The sequence below is a fragment of the Falco rusticolus genome, chromosome 17 (assembly GCF_015220075.1).
Source record: "Falco rusticolus isolate bFalRus1 chromosome 17, bFalRus1.pri, whole genome shotgun sequence".
NCBI lineage: Eukaryota > Metazoa > Chordata > Aves > Falconiformes > Falconidae > Falco > Falco rusticolus.
Genome location: NC_051203.1, coordinates 3,922,919 through 3,950,064, shown reverse-complemented (window position 1 = coordinate 3,950,064; position 27,146 = coordinate 3,922,919). Strand labels below are relative to the sequence as shown.

General features: G+C 60.6%; 1 protein-coding gene across 6 annotated transcripts in view; it reads right to left on the bottom strand.

Annotated features, from left to right (window-relative positions):
- Window positions 1-19,114, bottom strand: part of ATP2B4 (ATPase plasma membrane Ca2+ transporting 4) — a 50,763-nt gene extending 31,649 nt beyond the window's left edge. For 4 of the 6 annotated variants that reach the window (XM_037410426.1, XM_037410428.1, XM_037410423.1 and 1 more), the window contains exon 1: window positions 18,964-19,114. The gene's annotated coding sequence lies outside the window, so the exon portion shown is untranslated. Of the gene's footprint in view, window positions 1-3,504; window positions 3,557-13,771; window positions 13,941-18,963 lie in introns of those variants that run through there. The other 2 variants (XM_037410424.1, XM_037410425.1) reach the window with 2 other exon arrangements.
- Window positions 19,115-27,146: the final 8,032 nt, after the last annotated feature.

Here is a 27,146-nt window from a genome sequence, read left to right as displayed (position 1 = left end):
GGACCCCCTGAGCTGCCAGCAACGCTGTGTCACCTCCCAGACAGCATCTCCGAGCAGGACTAGTGTAGCTGCAGACAAGGAGGAGTTTCGGGGTGGCAACAGTGAAGGACATGGACCCTCTCGACCCGTGGGCCAGGGTGTGAGCTGGGGGAAGGAACGTGCATGCTCTGGGAAGGAGGGAGCGGCTGGCGAGGAGCAGCAAAGCTGATGCGGTGCTGCAGACAAACCTGCCCAGAATAATAAACGGCTGCATTACACCTTCGTCCTGGCTGGGCCAGCGCCGGGGCCGGAGCAGCCCTCCGTCCGTGCCCACCCCGGGCAGCAGAGCAGCTGCTGGCACAAGCAAAGGGCTCCACTGGCTTTTAAGCATGGGGGAGAGGAAAGTGGGCTGCTCAGAGACAGAGAAGAAAATAAATAATTAGCCGAACACGTCACAGGTGACACCTTCAGCCAAGCCACGAGCAGTCTCGCTGTGATGCTGGCGGCACAGCCCACAGCACCAGTCGCCCGGCACACACCAGCCTGCGGCTGCCGCCTGAACAGCTATTGCTGGGCTGCCGTGCACAAATCCTGCCTGCTCAGCTCAGTGCACTTGGACTGCACCCTGGCAGGCAGACGTGAGCACCACCGCATCCGATGACCAGCGATGGAGCAAGCCCTGACCACGCTCAGGTGTTGTTTGGTTTTTTTCCCCCCAAGAAGGAAGGGGAAATCCATGCCCCATCTCAGCTCCTCCTGCATCTCGCTCCAACCTGGCCATCTCCCACCATCCAGGGCAGAAAGCACCGTGCCAAGGAAAAGCAACACCAGCCAGTGTCTCCCCTGCCCAGAGACACAAACCTCACCGGGCTGGCAGGGCAGCTCGGCCAGGCAAGATCAGCCCCATCGAGCAAAACTCAGGCCATTTGGATCAAAGTTTATCACCTTCCCTGAGCATCTGCTTGGCTGCATCGGCACAGAGGCTGCCCACATCCCAGCCCCACATGCTGCCCCTCAGGCAGCACCCGCCGGGCTTCAACTCCCATTTCAACTCCCATTTCGGGGATGGGGTATTGGAAACACTTGGCTGCTGTAGGTTGCCATGGCAAACTCAATGTAAAGCTGTCGGGGATGCTGTTTATGTTGCCAAATGGGGAGGAAAAAAACACCCCAACAAACCACCACCAAACCCCCAAAATTACCCTTCCTGGCCCGGGTTTAAGATTTTTTCTCTTTGGAAATTAAAAGCTGAGCTCTGTCCCCAGTGGAGAGGCAGTGCTGAGCCCTGGAGCACAGCCCCACAGAAAGACCGACCCTGCAGACGGACACATGGGCTCCAAAAGCCAAAGTAGCCAATTAAAGCAGAAAATTAGGCTTGAAGCACCTTTCTCTGCCTGCCAGTGTCCTGGGAAAGACTGCACAGCTCTCCCAGCTCTCCTCCCCACTGCATGGACCTCACCGCCGCTCAGCACCCACCACCAGCTGCTGGGAGCTGTGGTCCCATGTGGGAGTGATGCTCTGAGGGGAGAGGAAGATGAAAAGCTGCCAGAACGGCTACAACTGCTGAGAAAATCACCGGTAAGAGATATTTTAAGTGCTTTCGCTGGTGGAGGGTGATCCAGGAGGCGAAGGGACACCCCCAGGCAGACACTGCTGCCCCTCGCAGTGGGGAAGGGGCAGGCGTGCAGGGAGATGCTTGGGAGCACGTGGGGCTCCCTGTGCTGCGACCTTTGTACAACACACCCTGCCCGGTTTCAACAGATGAAAGCCTTGGGCACGCTCTGCTTGGCAGGTGTGGGGGGCACAGGGGGGGCACAACTCCCCACCCCGGTGCCTGCTGGGGCTGTCGGGTCCATCTGCCAGAGGCACAACGGAGATGAAGAGATGAAGCGATGCGAGATGAAGCGATGCACCCAGAGCAATAAGTGGTCCCCAGGCCACAGTGATACCAACACTTGATGGATTCTGATCAGTGACACCCCCCAGCCCCAGCCCCCAAGTTCTCCAACTCCCACCCTGTGCTGCAGCAGAGCCCCCATCTCCCCCCATGAAGCGGGGGGGGGCTGTGGGGCATCAGGGCCCCTCCCCTGCACACTCGCCAAATGGAAATGTGCAGATAGCATCGTGCAGGCTTGCTCCTTCCCAGCAACACCCATGGCAAGCCTTGGCCGCACGCTTAAGCGCTCCCATGCCATGCCGGGCTGCCCGGGGAGGGCACCCAGAGGGGATGCTCAGGAGCTACCGGACGTTATCACCTTCTCGGGAGAGAAATGTGTGGAAGGGGCTGAGTCTGTGACTCATGGTGGCAAAGTGCATGCTCCGGGGGGCAAAGCCAGTTCCTGAGGGGCATGCGTGCAGCCCGCAGCCCCCTGCTGCATCCCACGGAGGATTTGCACCCTCTGGACCAAGTGCTTCTCCCAACACTCGCCTGTAGTCAAGGATGAGGGGCAGGATGGCAGGCGTTGGAGCGGGCAGTGAAGGTCACTGTGCGGAAACCTGCAACCTGCACCTTCCACGCCAATGCCACAAGAGGGGCTGTGCCCCAAGCAGGGGAGGGTGCAAGAGGCAAGGGGGGTACAAAGTCAGCCTGAAGCACCCCGGACAGACCTGTCCAGGCACAAGTTCCACTCACAGCATCCTGTGCTGGCACATGTGCAGCAATGGAGCAGGATCAGTCCCCTCTCCCCCAGTAACACTGGCGTCCACCTCTCCTTGCTCCTTCCCCTGGGCCCTGCGTGCCGAAACCAGACTTCATCCCCCGCTGGGGCTCCCCTGGTGCATCGCCCACGGGACGTTACCTCCTCGCCAACGCTTCCTCCCGCTGCGGTGGATGGCATCCGCTTCCTTCGCCCCAGCGCGCTGCCTGGGGTGGGCTGCGTGCTGCCCCAGGGGAGGGGCCGGGGGCATTTCCCTCCCCAGAGCCCGCCAGCGGGGAACCCCCAGCGACACCCACCCCAGCGACACCCACCCCACAGCCGCCACATCCCAGGGTGCTGCACGTGGGGACGGGTAAACACAAGAGCCAAAATCCTGAGGTGGGAGAAACCCCAGCAACTGCAAGACCCTCTCATTTCCCTTGCCAGGCAGAGGGGTAAGAAGCTCCCAGCCTTCATCTTGCAAGAGTGGGGGGACTAAACATGCCCCTCCCTCCAAGGCATTGCAGTTGCAAAAGGAGCCAGCAAATGCCCAGGAAGCCCCGGGGCCTCATACTGCCCCGACAGAGCTCGGGGTAGCAACACCGTGATGGGGAAACTGAGTCATAGTGCAGAAGTGACTCGGTCCACAGCGCAGGGCTGATGCTGCAGCCCAGGAACACTGGCTCCAGGGGAGATCTGCTGCAGCCAGGACCTCAGGGTTTCTCCTACATTAACCCACCGGCAGCCCACACCCCCCCCCCCCGGGAAAGGCAGCATCTTCTCCCGCATCCCTGTGGTGGAACCACTGGCCCCACAGGCACAGCAGCAGCTCCGCAACACAGCGAGTTAAAACTTCCCAAACTCCCACGCGGTGCCGACTCCTACGCACCTCACCGTCTGCGAGCTGGGACGCCGGAGGTGACACGAGGGTGGGGACACAGACACAAAAAGCACCCGGTTACTGTAGGCCACGTGTACTGCTGGCTCGGAGTGACACGCGTCGTCAGAGGCGCTGGAAGGAGCTGCTGGCCCTGAGATGTCACCGTCACCAGCCCTCCCCTGCCGCCACAGCATGAATTGCACCAGCCCACGGGACGGCAGAGCCTGTAGTATTTCTCCCACACACCTCTGCAGAGCCACATGCATCCCTGCTGCCGGGGAGCGGGGCGAACGCTCGCTTGGGTGCCAAGAGCGCAGCTAGCATACATGGCGTGCTCGTCGTGCACAGCGACAGCAGCGCACGCGCCGAGGGCTGCCACGTGCAAGTGCACAAGTCAGGGCTCATGTCCCCAAACCAGCCGTCACCCCTCGGCCGGGTTTGCACGCTCGTCCCCACGCAGGGTGGGCAACGCACGAACACCCGCACTGAAGTGACCACGGATGGGGAAGAAACCAGAGCATCATCCCACCCAGAGCAGCGTTACATCACACCATCCTCCTCCTCTCCTGCCTCCCGCCAGGCTGCGGGGACCGAAAGGAGGGATGGCAGCTCTGAGCCACACGTCACAGGCCAAGGTCATGGGCAAAGCACAAGTGAAAGGCAGGCAGAGGCGACCTTCTCCAAAAGTGCATCCCTCTTCGCAGGCCGCTCCACAGAGAACGTAAGCGGCTGCCGTCAGCCCACTAATTACAGCTGCCGTTGCTCCGTTTTTGCTAGTATTTTGCCTCCTGTTAACGAAGGTAGGAAAACTGTTGGGTTTTTCTGCATGCCCAAGGCAGCAATTAGCTCTTGCGAAAGGCAGGGAAGAGGCTGGAGGCAGGAGAGCACCAGGCGAGCTGCGGAGGCGTGGAACAAGCACGGATAGAGCGATCCATGACGTGGCTCCCCAAAACCTGCTGCCAGGAGCCCGCTGCCAGCCCAAGGGCCAGGGCAGGCCTGGCTCCCGCTGCCCCAGCATGATCCATCCATGTGCAAAAGCCACCAGCGCAGCTGCTGCCGGAGTCTCAGGAATCCGCCTTAGGAATCTGCCCGAGCCCCTGGGCTTCCCCATGCTGCAGGGTGCAGCGTCCAGGAATTTCGAGGGGGGGGGGGGTGTGTGTGTGGAAAAAAAAAGAAAAAGAAAAAGGAGGGAGTCTCCAGGCGAGCTGTCAAGGGGAATGTTTCCATCTAAGGCCTTGGTATTTCTCTCCCGGCGCCTGCACTAAATCACCCCAGCTCCTCTCATTATTCTTTTGTGCTTTACAAGGTAGCACAGCCGGCGGAGGAATGCAGAAGTATGCAGAAAGCAAACCCCAGCCTCTCCTGCAGCAGCAAATACCTGCAGCCCTGGAGCCATCAAGAGGGGCACAGCATCCCCTCCCACCACCAGGCACCTCGCCAAAAACCGGGGAGCTGGCTTGGTGCAGAGCCCCAGGGTGGCCCAGTGCTGCCAAACTGGGGGGCTGCACTGGACCCCAGCATGAAGTTTCATCCTCCTCTTCTCCCTCCCACTCAGCACTGGGAAACAGGTTCCTCCCAGCCTGGGAGTACAACTGGCACCGGGCACCTGCTGCGGGGCAGTAAGGCATCAGCCGGCACACGTTGGGCAACTCTTTAATCCTGCTCTTATTTTTTTTCCCCCCCTCCAGTTGAACCTGTTCTGCAGCGCCGTGGTGCGGAGGTGTCTGGGGGCAGACAGCTCCCCCCTGCTCCCCCCCAGCGCTCCACTCTCAGGGTTGACCTTTTGTCCCGCACTTCAACCCTGCCACCGACCTGGTCCTGGGCTTATCTCAGTGCTGTTTTACAGCCTCAAGCAAATGAGCAGGTCCAAAGAAACGTAGGGAAAGGTTTGGCATTTAGGCTATTTCAAAACCAGGGAGCAAAAATTGACGCTAAAAATAAGGCAACAAAGCACACCTGGGGCTCTGTCTCTCAAACTCTTCTTGCAGCACCACCGACTCAGCCAGGCTGCCCCCAGGATGGACGCCAAGCCAACGGTCGCATCCCAACCTTGCGCTCAGACCAACCTGGATCCTCCCAGTTCACGGCACGCCTGGATGCCTGCCAGCCTCAGCACCCTGCTGCAGAAGGGAGATGGCACCCAACAAACAATCCTATTGGGGCGGGCAGCTGGGGATCCCATCCCCACGCAAACACTCCGTCCGCGCACAGCTTCGCCTGGCTCCCACCCAGCACACGGATGCTGGGGCTCTCCCAGCCGGCCCCAGCGGAGCAGAAGTGCTGATGCACAGAGTACGCCTTGGAGCAGCTGTCCGCACCAGCCAGGCATCTGGAGGAGAGGGAACGGGCCACAAGGACAGGATTAAACCCAAGGACTCGTGCAGAAAGCAAAACGGGGAGCTGAGAGCCCTGCCGAGAGCGACAGGTGCTCTCTGCTCCGGAGACCTCACGAGCGGTCCCTGGGGCAGGGGCACAGCTGGATGCTGGCACTTGGGTAGGAGCTCAGGCAGCGTGGAGCCCGACCCAGCTCACCCGCAGCCCTCGCTGCCAGCCTGGCACTGTGCCACTCAGGGGAGTGAGGGGGCAGGCAGGGGTGCTCCAGACAGCTCAGCCCTGCCCCGGTGTGTTCAGCCATCCCCACCACTCCTGCAGATGGATGCCCATCGGATGGGGCAGCCTATGAGCAGCTGCTCTCTGGCAGGGTGCAGATGCTTTCTGGCAGGAGCAGGACTCTGCTCCCCACACATCCCTCCATCTTTCACAGATAGGGAAACTGAGGTAGCAACACACCTGAGCGCAGCATCAGCCCTCTCCCAGCCCCTGAGCCCGGAAGAGGTTCCGGCAGTCCTGACTCCCACCTTTCTACATCCTATTCAGGAAGCAGAGGAACCGCTTAGCTTAAAATAAGTAAAAACCAGCAGGCAGGAACCGACCTACAGAGTACAAGGGAGTCTCACAAGCAAAACAACACCCATAGACCAAGCGAGCTATCGGCCAGGACACACGGGTACAGCCATGGTATTTTTAGCAGTATTACATAGGGACAGGGGATTCCTACCCTGAAGATCCCCAGGGACTTAAAATAGGTCCCGTCACTTCCTCCCAGCAGCGCCTAGGAGAAGCATCTGCTGCTTCTGGAAGCCAGGAGAAGAGGTTGAGCCTCTGGGGCACCCCAAGACCCAGGGAGGCATGTGGGTGAGCACAGCACTAACCTTCTCCACCAGAGCACTGCGATGAGCTGCTGCCTCCTGCCCCGCTGGGTGAAGAGAAAAAGCCCGTGCAAGAACCAAAACAGCAGCAATAACAAAAAAACCCCAACACCCATCTTGTTCACAGCAAAGGGAAACTGAGGCAGGGGAAGTGGAGCTTGTCTGACACCACAGGGAAAGTTGGTGGCTTGCTGGGTGGCACGGCCCACCTGGTGAGCAGGGGGTCCCCCAAAGCTGAGATGGGCTGTAGGGGAACCCCAGCAAGTCCAGCCACCCCACAGCAGCCCCTGGGAGTGGGCTGGGACAGCAGGATGGACAACCCAATGCTCAGCTCCTGACCCCAGCAGCCCTGGGGACACAGTGTAGGGCTGGGGACAGAACTGCCCCTCCTGCCACCCTCGCCACACCAGCAGGGGGGGGTGGGATGGGTGCCCCTGGGTCCAGCACCCGCAGGTCCCGACTGTCTTGGCTCCGAGGGCTCCCACGCAGTCCCGCTCCGGATCACATCCCAGACGGACAGCGTGCTGGGCACCAGCTAACTTCTCCAACCCCAGCTAGCAGGTATCTCTCATGCCAGACCGCAGCGGCAGCAAATCCATATTTTTCCATTGGGAAGTCCAAGCAGAGAGGAGATTTTCCAGGCGAAGGGGAAGAGTAAGCAACAAGGGGGGGGGGGGGGGCTGTGAGCCCCCTCCCCACCCCAAAGGGTTAAAAAATAAAGCTGGCAAAAGTGTGTCTGCGATAGGAAAAACACACGAGCTCCCAGGGAGAGCGCGCCGGCTGCTCCCGTTTCCCTTCCCGACATGCCCCGCTCCTGGGAAAGTGTAGGCTGTTTTCCATATATAACTGCAAACTGTTCCATGCAGTAAGAAGTCTAATTAAAGGGAGGGAGGGAGAGCGGGAGAGACGCAGAAGACCGAAAGGCAATATTTATACGAGGGAAGCAAGCCTGCATCCCGGGCACCAAATTAGACCCTCGCAGAGCAAAGCCCGTGATATCATCGGCAGATCAAAACTGGGCAGAGCGGCAGCTTCGTAGAAGAGGCGAATCAGAGCCTGGAAAATACGTACCAATAAATAAGAGAGAGCCAGATGGGCCAGGAGAGCACAGGGGGCGGGAGGGCAGGGGAAGGAAAAGCTAATCTGAGCCAGTTGCTGGGATAAGCCAGAATGCCGTGGGAGGGTGCATATACACCCCCGGCCCCCCACAAGCCTCCTGGGGTCCCTATTCCCTGTCCCCCAACCACCCCATGCATCCTGCAGCTGGAGAACCAGTTACTTAAGTAAATAGCAGGAATTTGCTTGAAAAATAAATACTAAAGTAAAGCTGCACAAGCAGGAAGAGGGCTGGGGGGATGTGAAATGCCAGGGAGCAGAGCGGCACGCTGGCACGCTGCAGGAGCCGGCTGCCGTGGCAGGTAGGGAGAGGCTGCAGGCAAAGGGGCACCCACCCAATGCCAGAGGTGACCCACACAGCACCCAGGCCTCACCCCACTTCGACATGCCAGCCTTGGCTCTCCTACCCACCCACAGCTGCATCCCACTACCCTGATGCTTCGGGGGGACCCCGTCGTCCTGCATCTCCAGCCCCGATGCTCCGGGGGGACCCCATTGCCCAGCATCTCCGGCCAGGGCAGGAGGGGCGCAGGGGGAGGCACACACCCAATCTGCTCTTCAAAGCCTCTTTGTTAGAGCTGCATTTCCCACAAGCGCCAGCCACAGCCCCAAGGTAATCCACAGCCAGCTAACACATTCCCAGCGTTATTATGTCCTCTGCCCACACTAGGTGTCAATGCATTTTAAAACCGTTAACGTGCTTTAATTAAATGCCGATATATTTAAAAGTCACCCTACCTAGGCTGAGCCCTCACGGAGAGGCTGGCTTACCGCCCAGCCATGGGGTTTGCTGCATCGTTCAGTGCAGACAGCACCATCGCCGACATCCTCGGGGGCATCACATGCTCTACTCCCAACGGCAGCTGGGGACCGGCCCCTCTGCACCCCAAAACCAGACCTGACCCACCACCGCGCCACCCTGATCGGGCGATGGAGCCCCGATGTGCTGGGCACCACCATTCCCGGCACTGCCTTGGCCTCGTCCCCACCTCCGCGCACACACACACCCTTGTGCCCCGGGCGCCCAGCACCGTCCTGACCTGCCATCCTGTTTATGCAGCGTCTCGAACCCCACGCGCTCCCTCCCTCTGCGCTTCAGGCAACGCCCCAGAGGCTTCCAGCTGCACCAGTAACCCAGAGAAACTGGGATATCCCTTTCCTCAAATGCCAGCATGAAGTCACTGGCAGGGCTCCCCACCTCCTGCATCCCTCCACATGGAATGGTGCCTTCCAGCCCCTTCGCCTTTGCCACTGCACACCTGCCTTGCGCCCATAAATCGCACCTCACAGTGCTGGGGGAGGGCAGCCTGTGGGTTGTACGCCCCAAAATAACCCCTGCTGTTGAACCTGCAATGATACCAAGAATCCCAAGCTTGGATGGAGCTCTGCTTCAGGCAGAGACAAGATGCAACGGGGACAAGGACACCCCACCGCATGGGAGGGGTCACAACACCTGGCATCCCCACCCCAGTGAGCAATGCCTCCTGCTAGCGCAGGGCCAGCCTGAGCCCTGCCACCTCTGCCCAGCCTCCAAGCAAAAGGAACAAACCAGCCCCGCATGGCACGGCTGAGCGCGGCACAGCCCCGGGGTCACCCGAGGTGACTGCCGGACACCAGCCACTTTGTGCTGGCCGGACCTGGAGGCGCAGGAGCTGTGGCAGGCTTTAAAACAGTTCCTGCCTATCACCAGCATTTATACAGGTGGGTATCTAAGCACCAGCGCTAATCTGGGGATAATAGCAGCTTTAGCAGCGATAGGGCAGAGATTACTGCCGCAATCCGGGTGTTAGGGGCGTTTCTTTGGCAGTAAGCAGCGTGGCGGGCCGGCAGACGAGGCACAGTGATCTGCAAGGAACAAAGCGAGTGGCCGGCATCGCGACCCAGCTCCTGGCAGCTCCCCACCAACACCCAGCACCCAGCTGGTACCCGGGTAACAGGAGGTAGACGTGCTGGCCTGTGGCTGCGGGATGTGCTGCCTGGACCAGCTGGGAAAAATGGAAACCCCACCTAGTGCCTGGGGCTCTGCATGGACAGGATTCCCCCTCTTCCTCCTGGCCCAAGCATCCTACCCAGGATCACTCAGCATGCTGTAAACCCCTCCGCTCCCAAGGCTCTGGCTCCTCTTCTCTGCCCCCACATCTTCCCAGCCGCCTGCAATAGTAGGGTCCTTCATCATCCTCTTGCACCATCCTCTGACCCCAAGGGGCAGGAGCAGGTGAGTTTGCACAGCCAGGGCACTGGGAATGCAAAAAAGCAAGTCTCACTGCTTGGTTGGGGGTCCCCCAGCACTGTTCGGGGTCCCCCAGCACCAACTGGGCTTGTTCTGCCCACGGAGCACCCTGCTCCCATGCAGCCCCTCGGGGGGGGGGGAGGCAGCCAGACAGGGTCTGAGGAGGCTGAGATTCAGGGAAGCCCCTCCCCTCTCTGCCTGCTTTTCTGGGTCCCTTCCTGGGGATGCTCTGCCCAAACTGATCACCTCCAGCGGGGACGGAGCACAGCAAGGTCTCGGGAGCAGAGAAACAGCGAGGCCAGTCTGCACAGGCAGCTGCGTCCGGAGGAGCGGGAGGAGGAAGGGAGGATCCATCATTGTCCTTTCCAAAGGGAAAAGGGACAGTCCCCTGAATGGAAGTGCCAGGCAGGGCAGGAAACACCTCCAGCCTCCTCGCTCCAGGCTGCATCTGCCCGCGGAGAGCGGAGGACACCTGCACGCAGCACAAATCCCCCCAGTGCTGCAGAAGCACCATCTGCAACATCTTGCAAGGATTTGATGCATTTCACGTTCAACTGCAGGAGTGAGAGGATCCCCCGGCTGCTGCCCTGCAGAGAAACACCCAGACACTGCGGGGAAGGGACGGGAAGGAGGATGAAGGGTCATTCCCACACCGAGCCCTGGCTAAGGCGGTGCGGGATGCCCAAACTGGTGCCCAGTGAGGCAAAACCAGGCGCACAGAAGATGAGCACGTCCGCAGATGGCAGGCGCAGACGGAGAGAGATGGAAAGAGTGGGAAAACAATGCTAAGAAGGGAAGCAACGAATAGAAAGGGATGAAAGGCAGCGGGTCAGGAGTTAGCACAACAGAATTTAGCAGTGGATATGGAGCCGGAGCACATTGCAGAAGGATTTTGGCTCACCAGAGCCTGGGCCATTGCTGCACCCAGGGGACCAGCTGCATCCAGCCCTTGAGCGTCTGCTCGGTACCAAACCAGCCACCTCTTCATTGCCCCCGGCTGAGCCTCCCCCCAAACAGGCACCTACAGAGCAACCTATGGCTCCAGCCTCCTCCCCCAGCTGGCAAAGCAGCCGTCTCCTCCGGGAGCCGCGAGCCGCGATCGGCTGCATTTGGCACCCAGCACACGCCGAGTAATTCAAGCTGCCCCTGGGAAGAGCAGCCTGCGGATTTAATACTCCGCAGAGCAGACGGGTGTTTGCAAGGCCAGCTCCCGGGGGCACAGCGTATCCCTGGGGATGCTGAAGCAGGTAGTGGGATGAGGTTATACAGCTGGCTTTCCCCCCCCTCCGTGGGGAGGTGAGTGGGTCTTGGCTGTTTGCTTTCTCCTTCCCCGGGAGATCTCCTGCTCGCTCGGGAAACACCCTCAGGTGCCCTGCAGCTCTCCGGGGAGGAAACACTGCCCAAACACAGTCAGCTGTTTTGGTCCTTCCCTTCTTTTTTGGACAGTCCACTTGGGGTCAGATTTAAGAGCGATTCGTCACTTGGGAAATAACACCACTTCAGGCCTCCTCCCTCAAATAAACCTCAAAAGACATCATTTAGGCAAGCTTAATGTGGACAACTAAAAATAGCCGGCACTAGTCACACTGGAAAATGCAGGCTGTGGAGCTTCACACTTTCACAGCTCCAGCCAGGACACGGGGGTTTCTGGCTGTGGGGAGGGTCCCCCCGGCTCCACAGACACATTCCTGGGCGATGGGCACAGCCCTGCTCCCATGGGGCAACGGGTGGGTCGAGAAGGATCCTTCAGGGATCCATCCCTGGGACCACCAACACCCCGCACAGCTGCTCCGCTGAAAGTTTTGGGTCCCCGCACTTTCCCAGGCAGGATGCGGTGACTCACAGCCACGTCTGCACCGGGACACCCAGGAAAGCTCAGCCCTGCTTTCAGCTTCTCCACAGCCAAGCCAAGTTTCTGGTCCCAGCTCCCTGCAGCTGATTCACCCCCGCTTCCCCCAGCGTCCCCAGGCAAACGCAGCCAGGCCTCCCTGCCAGCTCTGCCCGCACACGGGATAAATCCCCTGCACTGAGTAATGCGGAGAGGCGGGTTGTTATTACAGCTTTCCTCCTGCTCTGCAGCAGCGGGGCTGTCACAAGCCAGGCGACCCTCGTGAGGCACAATTCAAGCCTTGCTACAGCCTGGCAGCCCATCCCACCCGCGGCTCACGCTCCTCCGCCGCCAGCCTGGCATCACCCAACAGCCTCCAGCAGAGCCACAAAGCCAGCCCGCCCTCATTTCCCCGCAGTCCCCCCTCCTTGCACCAACCTCTCCCCGCTCCAGAGGCAGGAATAATATTTAACTCAGGTTCACACTGGAGCATGACCTCCCTTCCCAGCCTGGGTCACCCCCAGGCTGTCTCCATCGCAGAGGCCATGCTGGATCCCCGCTCCCGGCATGGCCACATGCCCATGGGAGAGCCCAGCGCCAGCACAACCCCCCCGGAGCGTGCAGCACACCGGGCTGGGAACCCCCGGGATGCTCGGCACCGCACGCTGCCGGCTGCCAGCTGCAGCGATATGTCACGGCAGGGTTTGTACGCAGCCGGCGCTGAGGCGGCTCTCCCGGCGCAGGGGACCAGCAGGTGGGCTGTACAGGTGCCACGCTGATGTGGGAGCCTCACACAGCCACCGAGACACCCTGCCCTGAACTGCACAGCCAGCAGATCCCGCCTGGAGCCATCCTCCTGGCCTGAGAAACGGCTCGGCTCAGCCTGCAGAGCCAACAAGGTGGGGGGGGGGGGCTTCAGCCCCTGCAGAAAGGGCAGGAGACTGAAAGATGCTCGAGGACTGAACCATCTTACTCGCCCTCATGTCCCTGCAGCGACAGCCTGCGAGGTGTCACGAGCAAGAAAGCAGCTTTCCCAGCGGCGGTTAAAAAGCATCCATGCAGCCCCACGTCTGCCGCAGCCGAGTGCTCGAGCAAGCCAGGGTTACTTTTAAGTAGCTGGTGAGAAGGTGGGAAGAGAGATGAAGAGCCGGAACGTCGCGATGCTGTGGCACTAAGCCTCTGGGAGGGCTGAAGCCAAGAGAGACGAAGCATCAGCATTTCCAAGCAGGAACAAAGGGCGAGAAGAGAAAAGCCGAGGGCACGCCATGGGGCAGGCCAGGGCGATGGGCACCTCCTGGGCAAGCGAGGGGTGGAGAAGGGACAGTAAAGCTCTAGCTGCTGCAGCAGGGTCCTTAATTAGCATCTTGGGAAACGAGGCTGAAAATCAGACACCTTCTGTCCGAAATCTGAGCCCGGACCTGAAAATCTGATCACTGGATCCGATGCTCAAAGAGCAAAGGTCACGTCAAGTCCCAGGCAGGTCCCACAACCGTGGGGCAGGGCTGAGCCCCCCTGCCACCCACCCAGCTTCGCCCCCCGCCCACCCCCGGCCCCCCCGGTGGGAGCAGACGCAGCACCACGAAGGCCAGCAGCTTATTTTTAGCCTTGGGAAGGCAGAAGCCTGCGAGCAGCTCTCTCAGCTCTTGCCCTTGGCACAGGGCGCGCTGCTCATACTGCTGCCACTGCTGCAGCAAGTGCCTCAGGCCTCAGCCCACCCCGCTACCCCCCAGGACCAGCCCGATCCCTCCCGGCATCGATCCTTTCTCTGCCCAGAGAGGAGAAGGAGGATGCTGGGATCAGCCCAGGAGCTGGCGGCTGCCGCGGCCCCGCGGCCAAAGGATCCAGATTATTTACAGCTCCCTAACGGAGCGCGGCGAGTTCGGCAGAGCTGACCTTTCCGTGCCTGAGACAAAGAGATGTCACCGTCGTGGCGGTGCAGTCACCGCAGGATGGGCGATGCGGGGTCCTCTCCCACCAGCAGGGACGGAGCAGGGGGCCAGACCCTCGCAGGGGGGCTCAGGAGCAGGGAAGCGTCCAGGGCGACGGAAAGCGAAGTGCGCTGGGATCCCAGCCTGGGAAAAGGAGGGATCGGATTCCTCCCTCCCCGTCCCCGCTGGACAAACTCTTCCGGGTAGGGACTCCTACGCGCTGGCTCTGCCCAGCCACACCAGCAGCTCGCTGCTCCCTGCAGACCCCAGCTGCTTTAGCAGGGGGGAAACAGGGATATCGCTTCAAATAGAAAAAGGGGGGGACGGAGACGCGCCCCCGGCACCCCGGCGGCTGCAGCAGCGCTCGGCTCCTTTGGCTGTCGCCGCCTCGGCTCAGCCCAGCTGCCGACTCATCCCTGCCATGGAAGCGTAGAAGCAAAAGTTTCCCCATCAGCATAAACCACGGACAACTGGCCAAACCTTCGACTTGGCTTCTGCCGCCCTGGCGAGGAGTCCCCACACTGGGGACCCGCTGTTTCCCAGCTGGGGTGCCCACAGTGGGGGAGAGGGATGGGGGACTGACCCACTCCCTGCATTAGGGGACTGGTGTGTGTCCTCCAGACCTGCTGCAGACCCTCATGCTGTGGGGAGGGAAGGGCGTGCTGGGACGAGGAGTTCTCCAGCCCTTGGCACTGCCCAGCGGGTTGATCCTTCCCATGCCCCTTCCCTTGCTCCGACGTGAGTTAGCTGCAGGATTTTGGCAGAGGACCGTACACAGGGCCAGCGTCACAGCTGTGCGGGGCCCCCTCCCCAGCCTGCCCCCCCCCCAGGTCCGTACTGGATGCAGTGATGCAGAAGCACAGACACCCCAGGGAGCCAGCCTGGGAGCACTCTGCATCCCCCTCACGCCTGCGCCAGGGTCCCCACATCCCTCTCCATCTGCCAGGGCAGTGGTGGCCTGTCCACACCCTCGAGAGCGGGGCCAGCCCCTCGCTCTGCTGCCGAGGAGATGCTGGCAGAGGGATGCTCCTGGCCAGGACTCCCATGGCCCCAATTCCTGACCCCCCAGGGGCACATCACTCCGCGTCAGCTTCCCACGTTTAAATCCGAGACCCCTCCCAGAAGCTCACAAATGCAGGAGGACACCGAACCCATCTGTTACTCACAGAGAGCTCTCCCAGGATCTAAGTTACTTAATTACTGCCTTAAAAGAGTCACCATCCAGGTGGGTGACACGCCAGCAGGTTGTCATGTGCTCCGCACGTCTCAAGCATTTGCTTTCTTCCTTTCTCTATCCACGGTTAGCTTGCCTTTTTTTTTTTTTTCCCCTTTCCTTTTTCTAATGAACAAATAGAGGGGCAGGTTTTATAAGTCCATGGAAACTCTATTATCCCTCTGCATTAAAGCCAAAAGCAACTAATTAAAACATCAAAGTCAGATGTTTCATTAGTTCGGCCTCAGAAAGCGCTGGCAGGAGGTGGCAGGGAACGTGGCTCCCACGGCCGGCTGCACCGAGGGACCCCAAGGCTGGACCCGCACCCCAAAACACGATCCTTGTCTCAGTGTCACTGGGAAACCCAGCGGGGAGGCTCTGGGCTGGCCACCACTGGGCAGAGTGCTGTCACCTCCCTGCCCCTCTTCTCCAGCTGGTCACTGCTCATCGCAGGAGGCCTTTGCATTCACCGGTTTTGAGAACAGGGAGGCTGCTGCCCTTCTCCCCATCAAAGCTGCTTCCCCCAGGAGCATCCCCACGGAACAGGTCCTTACGCCCTTCCAGGCACAGAACAAGGGCAAGCGCGACACGTTCAAATTCTCAGCTCACCCACACCGATTTATTTCCTCTGCGCACCAGATCTCCACCTGTACGACAGAAAGGACATCGCTGCCTCCATCCACCCTGACCAGGAGGGCTCCAGGCAGCCAACAGGCATCAGACAACATCCCTCACCCTGCCTGGATCCACTTCCAGAAGTCCCCAGCGAGACTCAGGATTTGGGGAACACCAAGGACGCGGCACCCCTTGGTGCCGCAGCGGTCAGCTCCCCATCTAAGGATCTGCATCCCATCGCCATGGTCACACCGAGCATCATCGCATCCCTCCCCGGGCTCCCACTCCCCACACCTGGTCGTTGGCACAGCGAGCGCATCTCTTGCAGGCAAAGCGGGGTCCCCACCCCGTGGCTCACTGGGGGGTTAACCCAGGTTTTCCTTCAGCTCCTTTGCCAAGCCGAGGAGGAAGCCAGAGCAGCAGCCAGAGCAGCAGCCAGCCCTTCCTCGGGCCCTGCTGCGGGGAGCAGCAGCAAACAGGACTCAGCAGCAAGTCCCTGCTGCAGAGCTGCTGCTCAGCACCAGGCTCCTCACGTCCCCCAGACCCCTGTGGGCTCCTGCCAGTGCTGCTGCAACAGGCATGTGCAACCACTGCGGGCAAAGTCCGCTCGTGGCCTAGCCAGGGGTGTTGGGGAAAAAAAAAAAAAAAAAAACCACAAAGGAAAAAAGGGAAAAAAAAACCCAAACCCGAGAGAGGAGCAGAGAGCGTGCGGGGACCCCGCAGCCCCTGCGAGGTGCAGGCAGGGAAGGAGCAGGCTCATCTCCCAGCACAAGCAGGCCTTGGGGAAGAGGGGGAACTCCAGGCACAGCTCCACCCCGGCGCTTTCTGCTGCAAAACAATAGTGGAGAGGAGTAGCAGTCCCTCCCTGCTCTTACTCACCCTGCCCAAAGACCTGTGCCACCCCACGGTTCATCCCTCCTCGCCCCAGCCTCTGCCTGGTGCTGCCCCGGGGGGCTCCAGCACGGTGGGTCCCAGCTCGTGGGGCGCAAGGTTTGGTGACGCTCCAGCCGGCAGCGGCACACACTAACGGTAAGAGATCCTCGGCACGCAGAGCGATGCGAGAGCTGGACCCATGGCATCCGAGCAGGGGATTCTCTCCGACACCATCTCAACCGAAAAAAACCCACCACCCAGCACCCCAATTCGCGCTCTCAAGCCTCTCTACCTGCAGCGCTCGCACCACCTCCCCATGCCAGCCAGCCCCGCTCCTGCGGGGAAGGAGCCAAGGCTTTGTGGAGGTCCCTGCGCGTCCCGTCGCACGAAGCCGCTCCCAGGGCAGCGCCCACAGCCCTGCCGCTGGCGAGGGTGGGACGAGGAGACAGCCTGCACCCCGAGGGCCCGGGCTCCGGGGGTATGGGGAAGCGGGAGGTATGGAGAAGCTGCGCCTCGAAGCCCTGGGTGCTGCCCAGCGATGCTGGCACCGTAGTGCCGTCCCGGCATGGGCACCCGCTCCACTGCGCCGGGGCAGCACCCACCTTGGCGCGGGGCAGAAATCCCCCGTATCCGACTCAACGCTCCCAACAGGCTTTGGGCAACTGAAGGGCACGTAGGTTTTTGGGAGGCCTCCAAGACCACCCAGCTCCCTCCATCCAGCCTGGGAGAGCCCAGCAGCCACCCCTGACCCCACCACCCAGCCCACGCCATCCCAAGGGAACGGGTGGGGTGTCCTAAGGGGGGTCACCCAAGGGTGCAGCCTGCAGGACACTGGCGGAGCTGGGAAGGGAACCCCATGCCGCTGCGGGGTGGGGCTGGCAGAGCACGGGGGCGTCAGCTTCTCTCTCGCTCATGATTAAATAATTTAGGTGCGTTTCAGTGCTCAAGGAAGCGAAAGATTGAGGGCACTGTCTGGAGCCAGGCGAAGCGCAGGCAGCCGGCACAGACCCTGCCTGCCGGAGCAGCCGACAGCAGAAGCATCGCGCCGATTTGGGGTGGGGGCACAGAACAGTGCCCCCCCAACCTCAGGACAGGTCTGGACACCCCCTGGGTAGTTCTTGAGCACTCACCTCCCACCCCACCCTGGGTCCTGGCCGGGCTGCCAGTCCACGGGCAGAAACAGGCTGCACTGGTTTGAGATTTGCAATCCAAACCCCCACCCAACCTCAGGTCTCCAGAGATAAGAGCACAATAACCTATTGTCCCTCCTCCACTCCCTCCCCTCTCAAGATCTCCACTTGCCTCTGGCCAAGCAGGGAGGGACCACCCAGCTCCGCACCCCCGCAACGGCCGGGGGCTCGCCGGGTCCCCACCAGGGGCACGACCCCAGCGCCAGGCAGCGGATGCTCGGGAGCCAGGGCTGGGATGCAGGGAGAGCGCTGGAGGCAGAGGCAGGAGGCGGAAGAGGTTCCTGCCTGCTGGCCATGTGGGCCACAGCCTGCCTGGGTTTATTATTTCCAACCCCCCCTTTTTAAATTTTTTTTTTTAAATTTCCCCACCCCACAACCCACTCCTCCTGGCTGTGGGTTTGGTGCAGGCTGGAGGGGGACGTGCCTGGTCCTGGCGTGGGCAAACACCAGGCAGCCCCCCTCCCCCCTCCCCAGACACACTCCCCGCGGTGCCAGCGCTCTGCCATCCCACCCTCCATCCCTCCCCACGATCCCACCCTCCATCCCTCCCTCCCCGGGGTACCCCACTCCAGGCGCATCCCACCCGGCTGCTTGCAGGGAGCAGCACCCCCTCCTGCCCTACGGATGGGGGGGGGGGGAAATCACCCACGCAGCACCTTCCCCCTCTCTGTCCTTGGGCTGCCGCAAGGCCCCCCCCCCCACCCCCCCGCCTGCCTGCGCTACCTCTGCCCTTCCCTCCGGCACCAGAGCCAAGCTGCAGCGTGGCCTGGGATGGATGGAGCCATCGGCCAGACCCACAGGGGCCGCATCCTGCCCCCCCCCCCAGCCTCCCTGCAATGCCACACCACGCTGCCCCCCAAACACGCGTGACCGAGACCCCCACGCCCCCCCTCAAGGACAGGCAACAAGTTGCAGGATACGGCTGGAGAGGCTTCCCACCCACCCCACCCCCCAAGATATGCTGGGGGGGGAGGGGAGGGGTTGCACGGCTGGCAGACGCCCACCCATAAAAGCGGAGGGACTGTGGGCATCCCATCCCGCTGCAGTGAGCGGCAGCAGGGTGGGGGTACGCCATGCCAACCCCCCCCCCCCCCCCAGTCCCACCTGCTGCACCTAGGTGTAGCACCCCAGTGCTGCATACTGGGAGGGACTGGGGGGGGGGGAAGCGGTGCTTCCCCCCCCCCCATGCACTCAAAATCCGAGAAGCACCCACAGGACCCCCACCCCACCCCACTCCCACCCGCTCCCCCACCCCCCCGCACTCACCGGCTCAGCCCCCTCGGCGCCCGGCTGGCGGCGGAGCCCCCGCGGCTGGCCATGGGATGTGGGGGGGGGGCGCGGAGGAGCGGTCCCGGAGCTAGCGGGAGAAAATGCTTGTCATGGCAACCCGTGCCGTGCCGAGCCGTGCGGAGCCCAGCCGAGGAGGGCTCGCCCCAACGCGCCGGGGGAGGGGCTCTCTTAAGGTGGCGGCCCGCCCCGTCGGCTGCTTAAGGGGGACGGGAGGGAGCGGGAGGAGTCCGTGCACCCCCCCAGGGCAGAACCGTGTGTGCACCCCCGGGCAGTGTGGAGAGCCCCCCCGGCAATATTGGGACCCCCGGGGCAGGACCATGTGCGCACCCCCAAGCAGCATGGGGAGACCCCCTGGCAGCACTGTGTGTGCACCTCCCAAGCAACGTGCGGACCCCCCCCGGGCAGGGCCATGTGTGCACCCCCAGGCAGTGTGGAGACCCCCCAGGCAACATGGGGACCCCCCAGGCAGAGCCACGTGTGCACCCCCAGGCAGTGTGGAGACCCCCCCAGGCAACATGGGGACCCCCCAGGCAGCACTGTGTGTGCACCCCCCAGGCAGAGCCATGTGTGCACCCCCAGGCAGTGTGGAGACCCCCCCAGGCAACATGGGGACCCCCCAGGCAGCACTGTGTGTGCACCCCCCAGGCAGAGCCATGTGTGCACCCCCAGGCAGTGTGGAGACCCCCCCAGGCAACATGAGGACCCCCCGGGCAGGGCCATGTGTGCACCCACACACAACATGGGGACCCCTGTGGGCAGTGTGGGGACCCCCCAGGCAGCACTGTGTGCGCACCCCCCAGGCAACATGGGGACCCCCTGGGCAGGGCCATATGTGCACCCCCAGGCAGTGTGGAGACCCCCTGGGCAGCACTGTGTGTGTGGCCCTGGGCAGCGTGGGACCCCCCCAGGTAGGGCAATGTGTGTGTACCCCCAGACAGTGCGGGGAACCCCCCCGGGCAGGCTGTGCGGGCACCTCTCGATCAGCATGGGACCCTCCCCATGGCACTGCGGCGTGTGCCCCCCTGGGCAGTGTGGGTTCCTCCCCACAGCAGTGAGCTGCGCGCACCCCCAAGCAGCGGGGACCCCCCCAGGGCAGTGTGGGTACCCCAAGAGGTGGAGGTACCCCTATGCACAAAGCCCTCCCCACTCCACGTGTGGGGAAGGCAAATCTCCAGCGCACCGTGAACGGTGGCAAATATTGGGGTTCCTCATAGGCCGGGGGGGGGGTTGGGGTTGCTCGTGGCCACGGTGGTTGATCACCAGGGGCTGGCGTGTGCCCAGCCCTGCAAACCGTGGGGCACAGTCCTCTGAGGTCCCCTGGGAGTGCCCGTGCCCTTGGGTGACAGCATCACCTGGGAGGGGTACCCCCACCCCACGAGCTACAGAGGCTGGAGCACAAATCACTGCCCTTTCGCCCCGGCGGATCCGACCCCCACCCTTTTTTAGAAGCGAGCAGGAGATAAATCTTCATGGAAACGCACGGAAAAGCGTGTGAAACACTGCGCAGCGTGGCATCGGTGCAGCAACGCTGGGTGTAGGCAACCTTAAATCAGCGTTAATCCTGTCTGCAGCCCCACGTTTGGGCACGCAACCCGGTTCAAGTTAAACCAGTGGAACATCTGTGCAAGCACAAGCCCTAATTAGTGCTGGTAACGTTTTTTTTCCCCCCCTTGAGGGCCTGCACCTCAATAATTTTGCATTCCTGAGCAGTCCCAAGGCAACGTGGTGCTGCAGGAGGCGGGTTACGCTGGGTGAGCCAAGTCCTGCGCGGAGTCCCCAGCAATCGCTTTGGGCCCTTTGCTGGGGGAATTCCTCCTTCCCAGTGTTTACGGAGCCCTTTGCCGGGGGAATTCCTGCTTCCCGGTGTTTGCGGAGCCGCTATCCAAAATGTGTGCCAGTAAAATCGCTTCCATTCGGCTTGCGGGGAGCAGACCTGCCCGCTCGGGTGAGCTGATGGAGGTACGGTGCTGGTGCACAGGCAGATACTTGAGTGGCTTCTGAGCTGCCGGTGTTGGACATGATACAGTCTCTGCATCCTTTCCGTGATTTGCAGCACAGGAGGCATCAACCTGCTCCTGCGCTTTGCTGCAAGAGGGAGAGAAGGGGCCTGGGCTGGTAACTCCTCGCTCATCTTCAGTGCTGGGGGTCCTTGGCATTTTCCTGGGGAGTTAAACAGGGTTATTCCTTCTTAACATAAAACCTCCAGGGCTGGAGGCTCTCATGACAAGAGCGAAACTCCTATGTCAATAAGCAAGCTCAGGCATCTCCCGTTTCTTGTCTTTGCAGCTTGCCCACTGCTGAAAGTGGGAATAAACATGCAGCTCTTAGCTGGTGCCCGGCTCCCCCTCCACCAAAATAAAAACCAGATGGCAGTGACCACAGTGGGTCTAGGTGACTGCGAAACTGCTTGGAAAATAGGTGGTGGTACAGACGGCAGACACTGCTTCCAGTGGGCCGGGATGCAAAACTGCTATTGAGACATAATGGCCTTTTAAAACAGGTTTTCTGAGCTTGGAAGGAATCTCTGACCATCTGGATTTGGACTCCTGAAAGGAAATCAGCCTTCCTGCCTTGGGGAACCTGTTGTTAACAGGGCAATTCGTCTCTCAGAAATGCTGAGAATTTGCAGCCTCCTTAGGCTTGGGCTGAAATGGGGAAAGGTGGATTTTACAGCCCGGGCACTTGCCGTTGAAGGAACTAGCCAAAATCCGTTTGAAAACCGTGCTTCCCATCCAGTGGCAGCCTGCAATTACGGAGCTGGTACTTAGCAGCTCCTGCCTGGTGTGTTTCCATTACAGCGAGAGCAACCATAAACACGGAGGCTGAAAGCCCCTTCCATTTTACATTTAAGGAAAAGCACATGGAGGAAAAGTCAGAAGCCTGGCTAGAGCGGGAGCAGGAGTGGGAGCAGGAGCATCGCCTCTGAGCGAGCTGCCGGACCCTGCTTGCACCGATGCGTCCCCACACGCCACAGCAAAGCGGGGCAGAGCAAGCGGAAAGCTCCTCCGTAGGTTATTTTGGGGTCATACAGGCCCATGGGCGATGCTGATCTAAACCTGCTGTGGAGACCCGCCGTGTGCCTCCGCTTCCCAGGATCATGCCTCTGGCGCTTGCTGGTGCCAGCGCTCCTCCATCCCGCTGAGCCACAGGTCCTGCTCCTGGGACAAGACAAGGCTTTGCCATCCCTGGAGAGGTGACCGGGGTGTCCCCACGCTGCTCTGCCGGGCAAACAGGCGGTGCTCCACACTCCTGCACCCAGAGGAGGGGGAGAAGGAAGCAAGCCTCAAGCCAGCAAAGCTCCCTAACCGTCTCCCACACGGCCAGCCCCGAGGAAGGGACCTCCCAGGATTAGCTGGGGCTCGGGCTGCGGCACCCACGGGGGTGGCAGCAGGGACAGGCTGCTTCTCGTTTGGCTCTTGGCAGGCGCTCACAGGCGAGCTCCGAGGGAGACACTGGATCCTGCTGGCAAGTCTCTGCGGGGCTGCCCCACTGCTTTGTGCTTGTGCCTTTGGCCTCCTCGTTCGCCTTGGATGATGGCTGGATATTCATTTGTTCTCTTTTGTTTGCCCAGAGCGAGCTCCGGCCACGCATGCCAGGCCATCTCCGCACCCAGCACGTGGCTGCAGGGAGCGCATCAGCTTTCACAGCCAGGATGCGGCCACGAGGAATCACGCTCCGAGCACCAGCCACAGGTGGGGTGCACGGACCAGAGCTCCTCTCCTCGCTGCTCTCCCCTCTTCCCTGACACTTTGCCTCAACACCCGTTGCAGGCAGGCAGGGCAGTGCCAGGAGAGGAGCAGAAGCCCCAGCCCAGCCCAGGAGGCATCTTCCTTCTATGCCTTCCCACAGGCGATTGCTGCTGCTTCGGAGAAGGAGCAAAGGCTCCCACAGTGACCAGCAGCATCAGAGCCCAGGATCAGGGACCTAAACCCTGCAGGGAGCCCCGCTGTGATGGGAACCTCAGCTGTATTTTGGCACCTCTTTTCTTTTCCAAATGCTTTTCTGCAGGGTGCTTTGCAACCAAAGCAGACAGCCGTCCCTGGCCTGAGTGGTGTCTGGTCTTAAAAGACACCAGCATCAACATAAAATTAAAAAACCCAAAAAACAACCAAAAAAAAGTATTAGTCCACCAGGTTCTTCTGTAAAAATCGGGCTTAACTGATGATTTCCCTTTAAAACCAGTATGAAACTTTGTAATAATTTGCCTTTAATGTCTCCCAGGCTGGGAACTTGTAGGTGGAGTTTTAGCCCAAAATGAATTGAATCAGCCAAGTTGTATCAGCCAAGTTACAAACCCATCAAAACCTGAGGCCAGATCCTGATCTCATCCCCGTGGGTATAAATCCAGCATCGCTCCACTGGAATCAACAGGGAAGATTTTTGTCATGGTGCCGGATAGCAGAGAGCAGGATTGGACCCCCAGGGTTTCTAATGGAAACACTGACTGACTCTTAAGCACAAGGCAGAGTCGGGCGTCTGTAAAATCTCTCTCCATTCAAGGGCTAAATATAGGGAGAGAGAGCGCCAGGGATTTGACTTTCAGTGCTCAGGGATAAATAAACCCCCGATCGCTGCTGCGGGAGGGGCTTTGTTGGAAATGCCAGGGGCTGACAGGGGGTCCCGCTGCTCCGAGGTCCCCCCCCGTGGGGCAGGGCAGGGGGTCCACAGGGTCCCTGCGGGGAGGTAGGGCTGGCCGAGATGCTCCCAGGCGATGCTCGCGGCCACGTGGGGCTGGTGCTAGAGGGGTTTGGGGGTTTTTTTCCTGCTTCTTCTTCCCCTTTTCTCTCCCTTCTCAGCCCTGAGCGCTGCTGAGCTTCAGCACCCACAGGTGCCGGTTTGCAAGGCTCAGACTCAGGCTCGGAGCTGGTGCTGCTGGTGGGAAAGGTCCCGTCACGGCCCCCCGTTCCCTTCTCTGCCTTTTGCCTGCTTCACCTCGCTGGGTTCTGAGCTTTCCCCTTGCTCCCCGTGGCTTCACAGCCCCAGGAAAGTCCCACAGCTGTGGGGTTGCTAATAAACCCATGGCCGTGCTATTGCTAATCAACTTCTCCTGTCTGCTTCTGCTCTCAATTACTCTAACAGCCCTGTTAATTTCTAATTAAGCAGCCTCTTCATTTGGGGAGGGGGACTGGAATTAAAAAGCAAAAGAGAAGAGGAGGGATTTGGGCCCAGTTTTGCTTTATGGATGTAATTAGGAGGCAAAATTGTTCACTCACCTAAGGAATTCATCTCCAAACTGCCGGTGAGCTGACAGCCACGCTGTGTTTTCCCTGGGAGCCCTGCGACTGACGGTGCTTTTCCTTTCCCCACCCCTACACGTTCCCATTTGGAGCTGGAGCCATGAGAGGCTCTAAATCTATTAGCGCCTGTTATTAAATCCCTAATATTTGCAACAGCTGAGGAAGAGCCTCTGAGCTGCTTCTTCCCAAGCAACCTGTGGGCAGGGTGAGGAGGAATGCCATGTCGCAGGGATGCGATGAAGCCTCACCAGGGCTGATTGCATGGCGGGGCTGCTTCCTTCTCCATGGAGCACCCCACCAGAGCAGTTGGGGTGATGCGTGTGCCCCACCTTGAGATCTGGGGGACCCCCGGTCCCCACCCGAGGAAGTTGGAGGGCAACAGCTAGATCCCCAGCTCCCTCTCAAAATGAACATTTTTCCCTCCAGTTCCGACCTCGTTTCATTCCTCACATCAAGGAGGAACCTTGTACTCGGTGTTTGCATCACGGTAACAGCTCCGGGACCTTAGTGGGACTGAGGAAAGTCCCTGCTGCCAGGAGTGACAATGCGGTGGGTAGTGCTGAAGAGAGGAGAGAGAAGTGACAGCGCGGGAGAGCCGCTCTCCCATCACTCACAAGCTGTCAGTCCCGGAGCTGGGGAGGCGGAGGAGCACCCGAGTCCTACTTTAGTGCCTGCCTTCCAGAGACAGGGAAAAGCCAGGCTGTGCCGGAGGCCAGTCCCCAGGGCTGGAGATGCTGTTGGACCCAGCCTGGGCACTGTGGTACCTGGTGTGGCGACGCTGCAGCCCCCACACGGGGCTGTGGTACCAGGATGTGGCAGGGATGGGGACGGCACAACAAAGACAGGGTTAACCCCAGCAAGCCCCTTTCTGGAGGGGGCATTTGTGCCTTCTTGCTGCCCCTCTGTAATGCTGTGGGATCAGGAGCAGCCCTCTGAGAGGAAGGGACTTCCCTCTAGTCTGATTTGCCCTGCTGCTCCCCAAAACCCCGCTTTTGGAGCCCAAAGCAGCAGGGAAGAGCAGCCACAGGTCACCGCGCTGCATGTGGAGCCCTGGCAGGGCTGGCATTGCCCCAGCAAAGCCACCCTGAGCCTGCAGACATCCACCTCCTCCACTCCCACGTGCTTCTGCGCGAGGGCAGGCTCCAGCACACTACTAGCCATAAGGCGAAGCCTCCCCTAACCCTTAGTTGAGGATGCTCCTTGGGCCCCGGGGATATATAATTAAGGGGCATCACTGGTATTTTGTTGGTGTCGATGCCACAGGGCAAAGGTGGGGTGAGCTCAGGCCCTGCAAACACCCACCGTGCTGGGGAGAGGGCTGGTGGAGGTGGGTTGAAAAAGTAAAAGATGAAAAGGTGACCACTTCCCGAAATGGAGAAAGAGGGAGAAAAGAAAACCATAAACACCGCCAACGGCATCCACAGGAAAACAAAAAGAAACGACTGTTTTATTTGAATAATAACCATCAATAATACATTGCTAAGAAGCTGCAGATGACTGCAATTAAAAAAAGCATTGCATTCCCTGAGCAAAATCTAAATTATTCCTCACAGCTTCTCTGCTCGCTGAGTTATATTAAAATGAAGCGGTTCCTGGTGCGGCATGGCTCAGCAGAGCTGGGGAGCCCGGGTGGAAGGCATAAAAGAAGAAAAAAGGCGAGGAGAAAGAAGAGGAGCCCTAATGTGGGGGGTTATAAATATTTTACAGCCGAGGAGGAGTGGGGAGCCACGGATATAGATGCGATTGCGGGCGTCCGTGGTGGGAGGGATGAATTAATCACATAAACGGAGGAGAAACTTTTCTTGAGGAGCACATGCCCAACACCCACGGCCAAAGCAGCTCTGGAGGGTCCCTGGGTGCCGGGGATGGGCAGTTTGGGGTTTGCTCTGGAGGGTGCAAATGTGACTTGGCAATGATGACCTACCTCTGCCGGGTGCTGTGGGCAGCACACCAGGTCCAGGACAGGCACTGTCGATTCCTTGGGAAACACAAGAGTGCAAATATTTACTGGGACACCCCCGCCCCGCCTCGAAAAACCCAGCAGGTGAGGCTGGAGATGCTCCTTGCCAGGGCTGTGCTTTACAGCCTGAGTCTGGTGCAGGGTCCTGCCTCCCGTGGCCCTGGTGGTCCGGGGCTGGTCGGGGGGCTCGGGCACAGCCTGCCTCCCCGCCAGGGTTGCAGGAGGGGGGTGACCTGCCACCAGCCGAGCCATGCAGCACGCTGCACCCTGCAAACGCTTCTCCCAGCTGCCGGTGGGATCCGGGTGCAGGAGAGGCTGTGGCTGCCGCTGCAGCCCGGGGGAGCAGGATAGCACCCCTGCACCTCGCACCCCGACGTTCACACAGGCAGAGCAAACACCAGCTGGCAACCCCCCCATCGCTATCCAAACAGCAGCCCCGATATCCAGAGAGGGGCAAACAGGCTGGGTGCTGGGCTCGCTGCACTTCATCCCCTCCCTCGCCAGCAACCCCCTCTGCCCCTGCCCCTCCTCACCCTGGTGGGAAGGCAGCAGGGAACCAGCCCTCCAGCAAATGTCACCCTGGATGGGGACAGCACCCGCTGTCTCCAGCTGGAGAGCAAACGCTTGCCCCGAGGCAGCCAGGAGAGCATCAGCAGAGCATCAGCAGAGCTGGAGCTGGGGGAGGTCGAGGCTCTTTGCGCAGCTGGATCCGTTCCCCACCCTCCACAAACCGCTCGGTCCCTGCAGCTGCCCCATGCCATGGGAGGCTGTGGCTTATCAGAAACTGCAGCGTGGCAGGACCAGGAGAACCCTCCCAAGGCCAAAAATGTTTTCTCTTTCCCTCACAGCTCTCAGTGCTTCCCAGCCATCCCAGGCACTCCGCGGCGGCGGGGACATCCCCATCCTCTCTGCCTCCTTTGTCTGTGGGCTGAGCAGAGGGACAATCCCACAGGCAGCGTGGG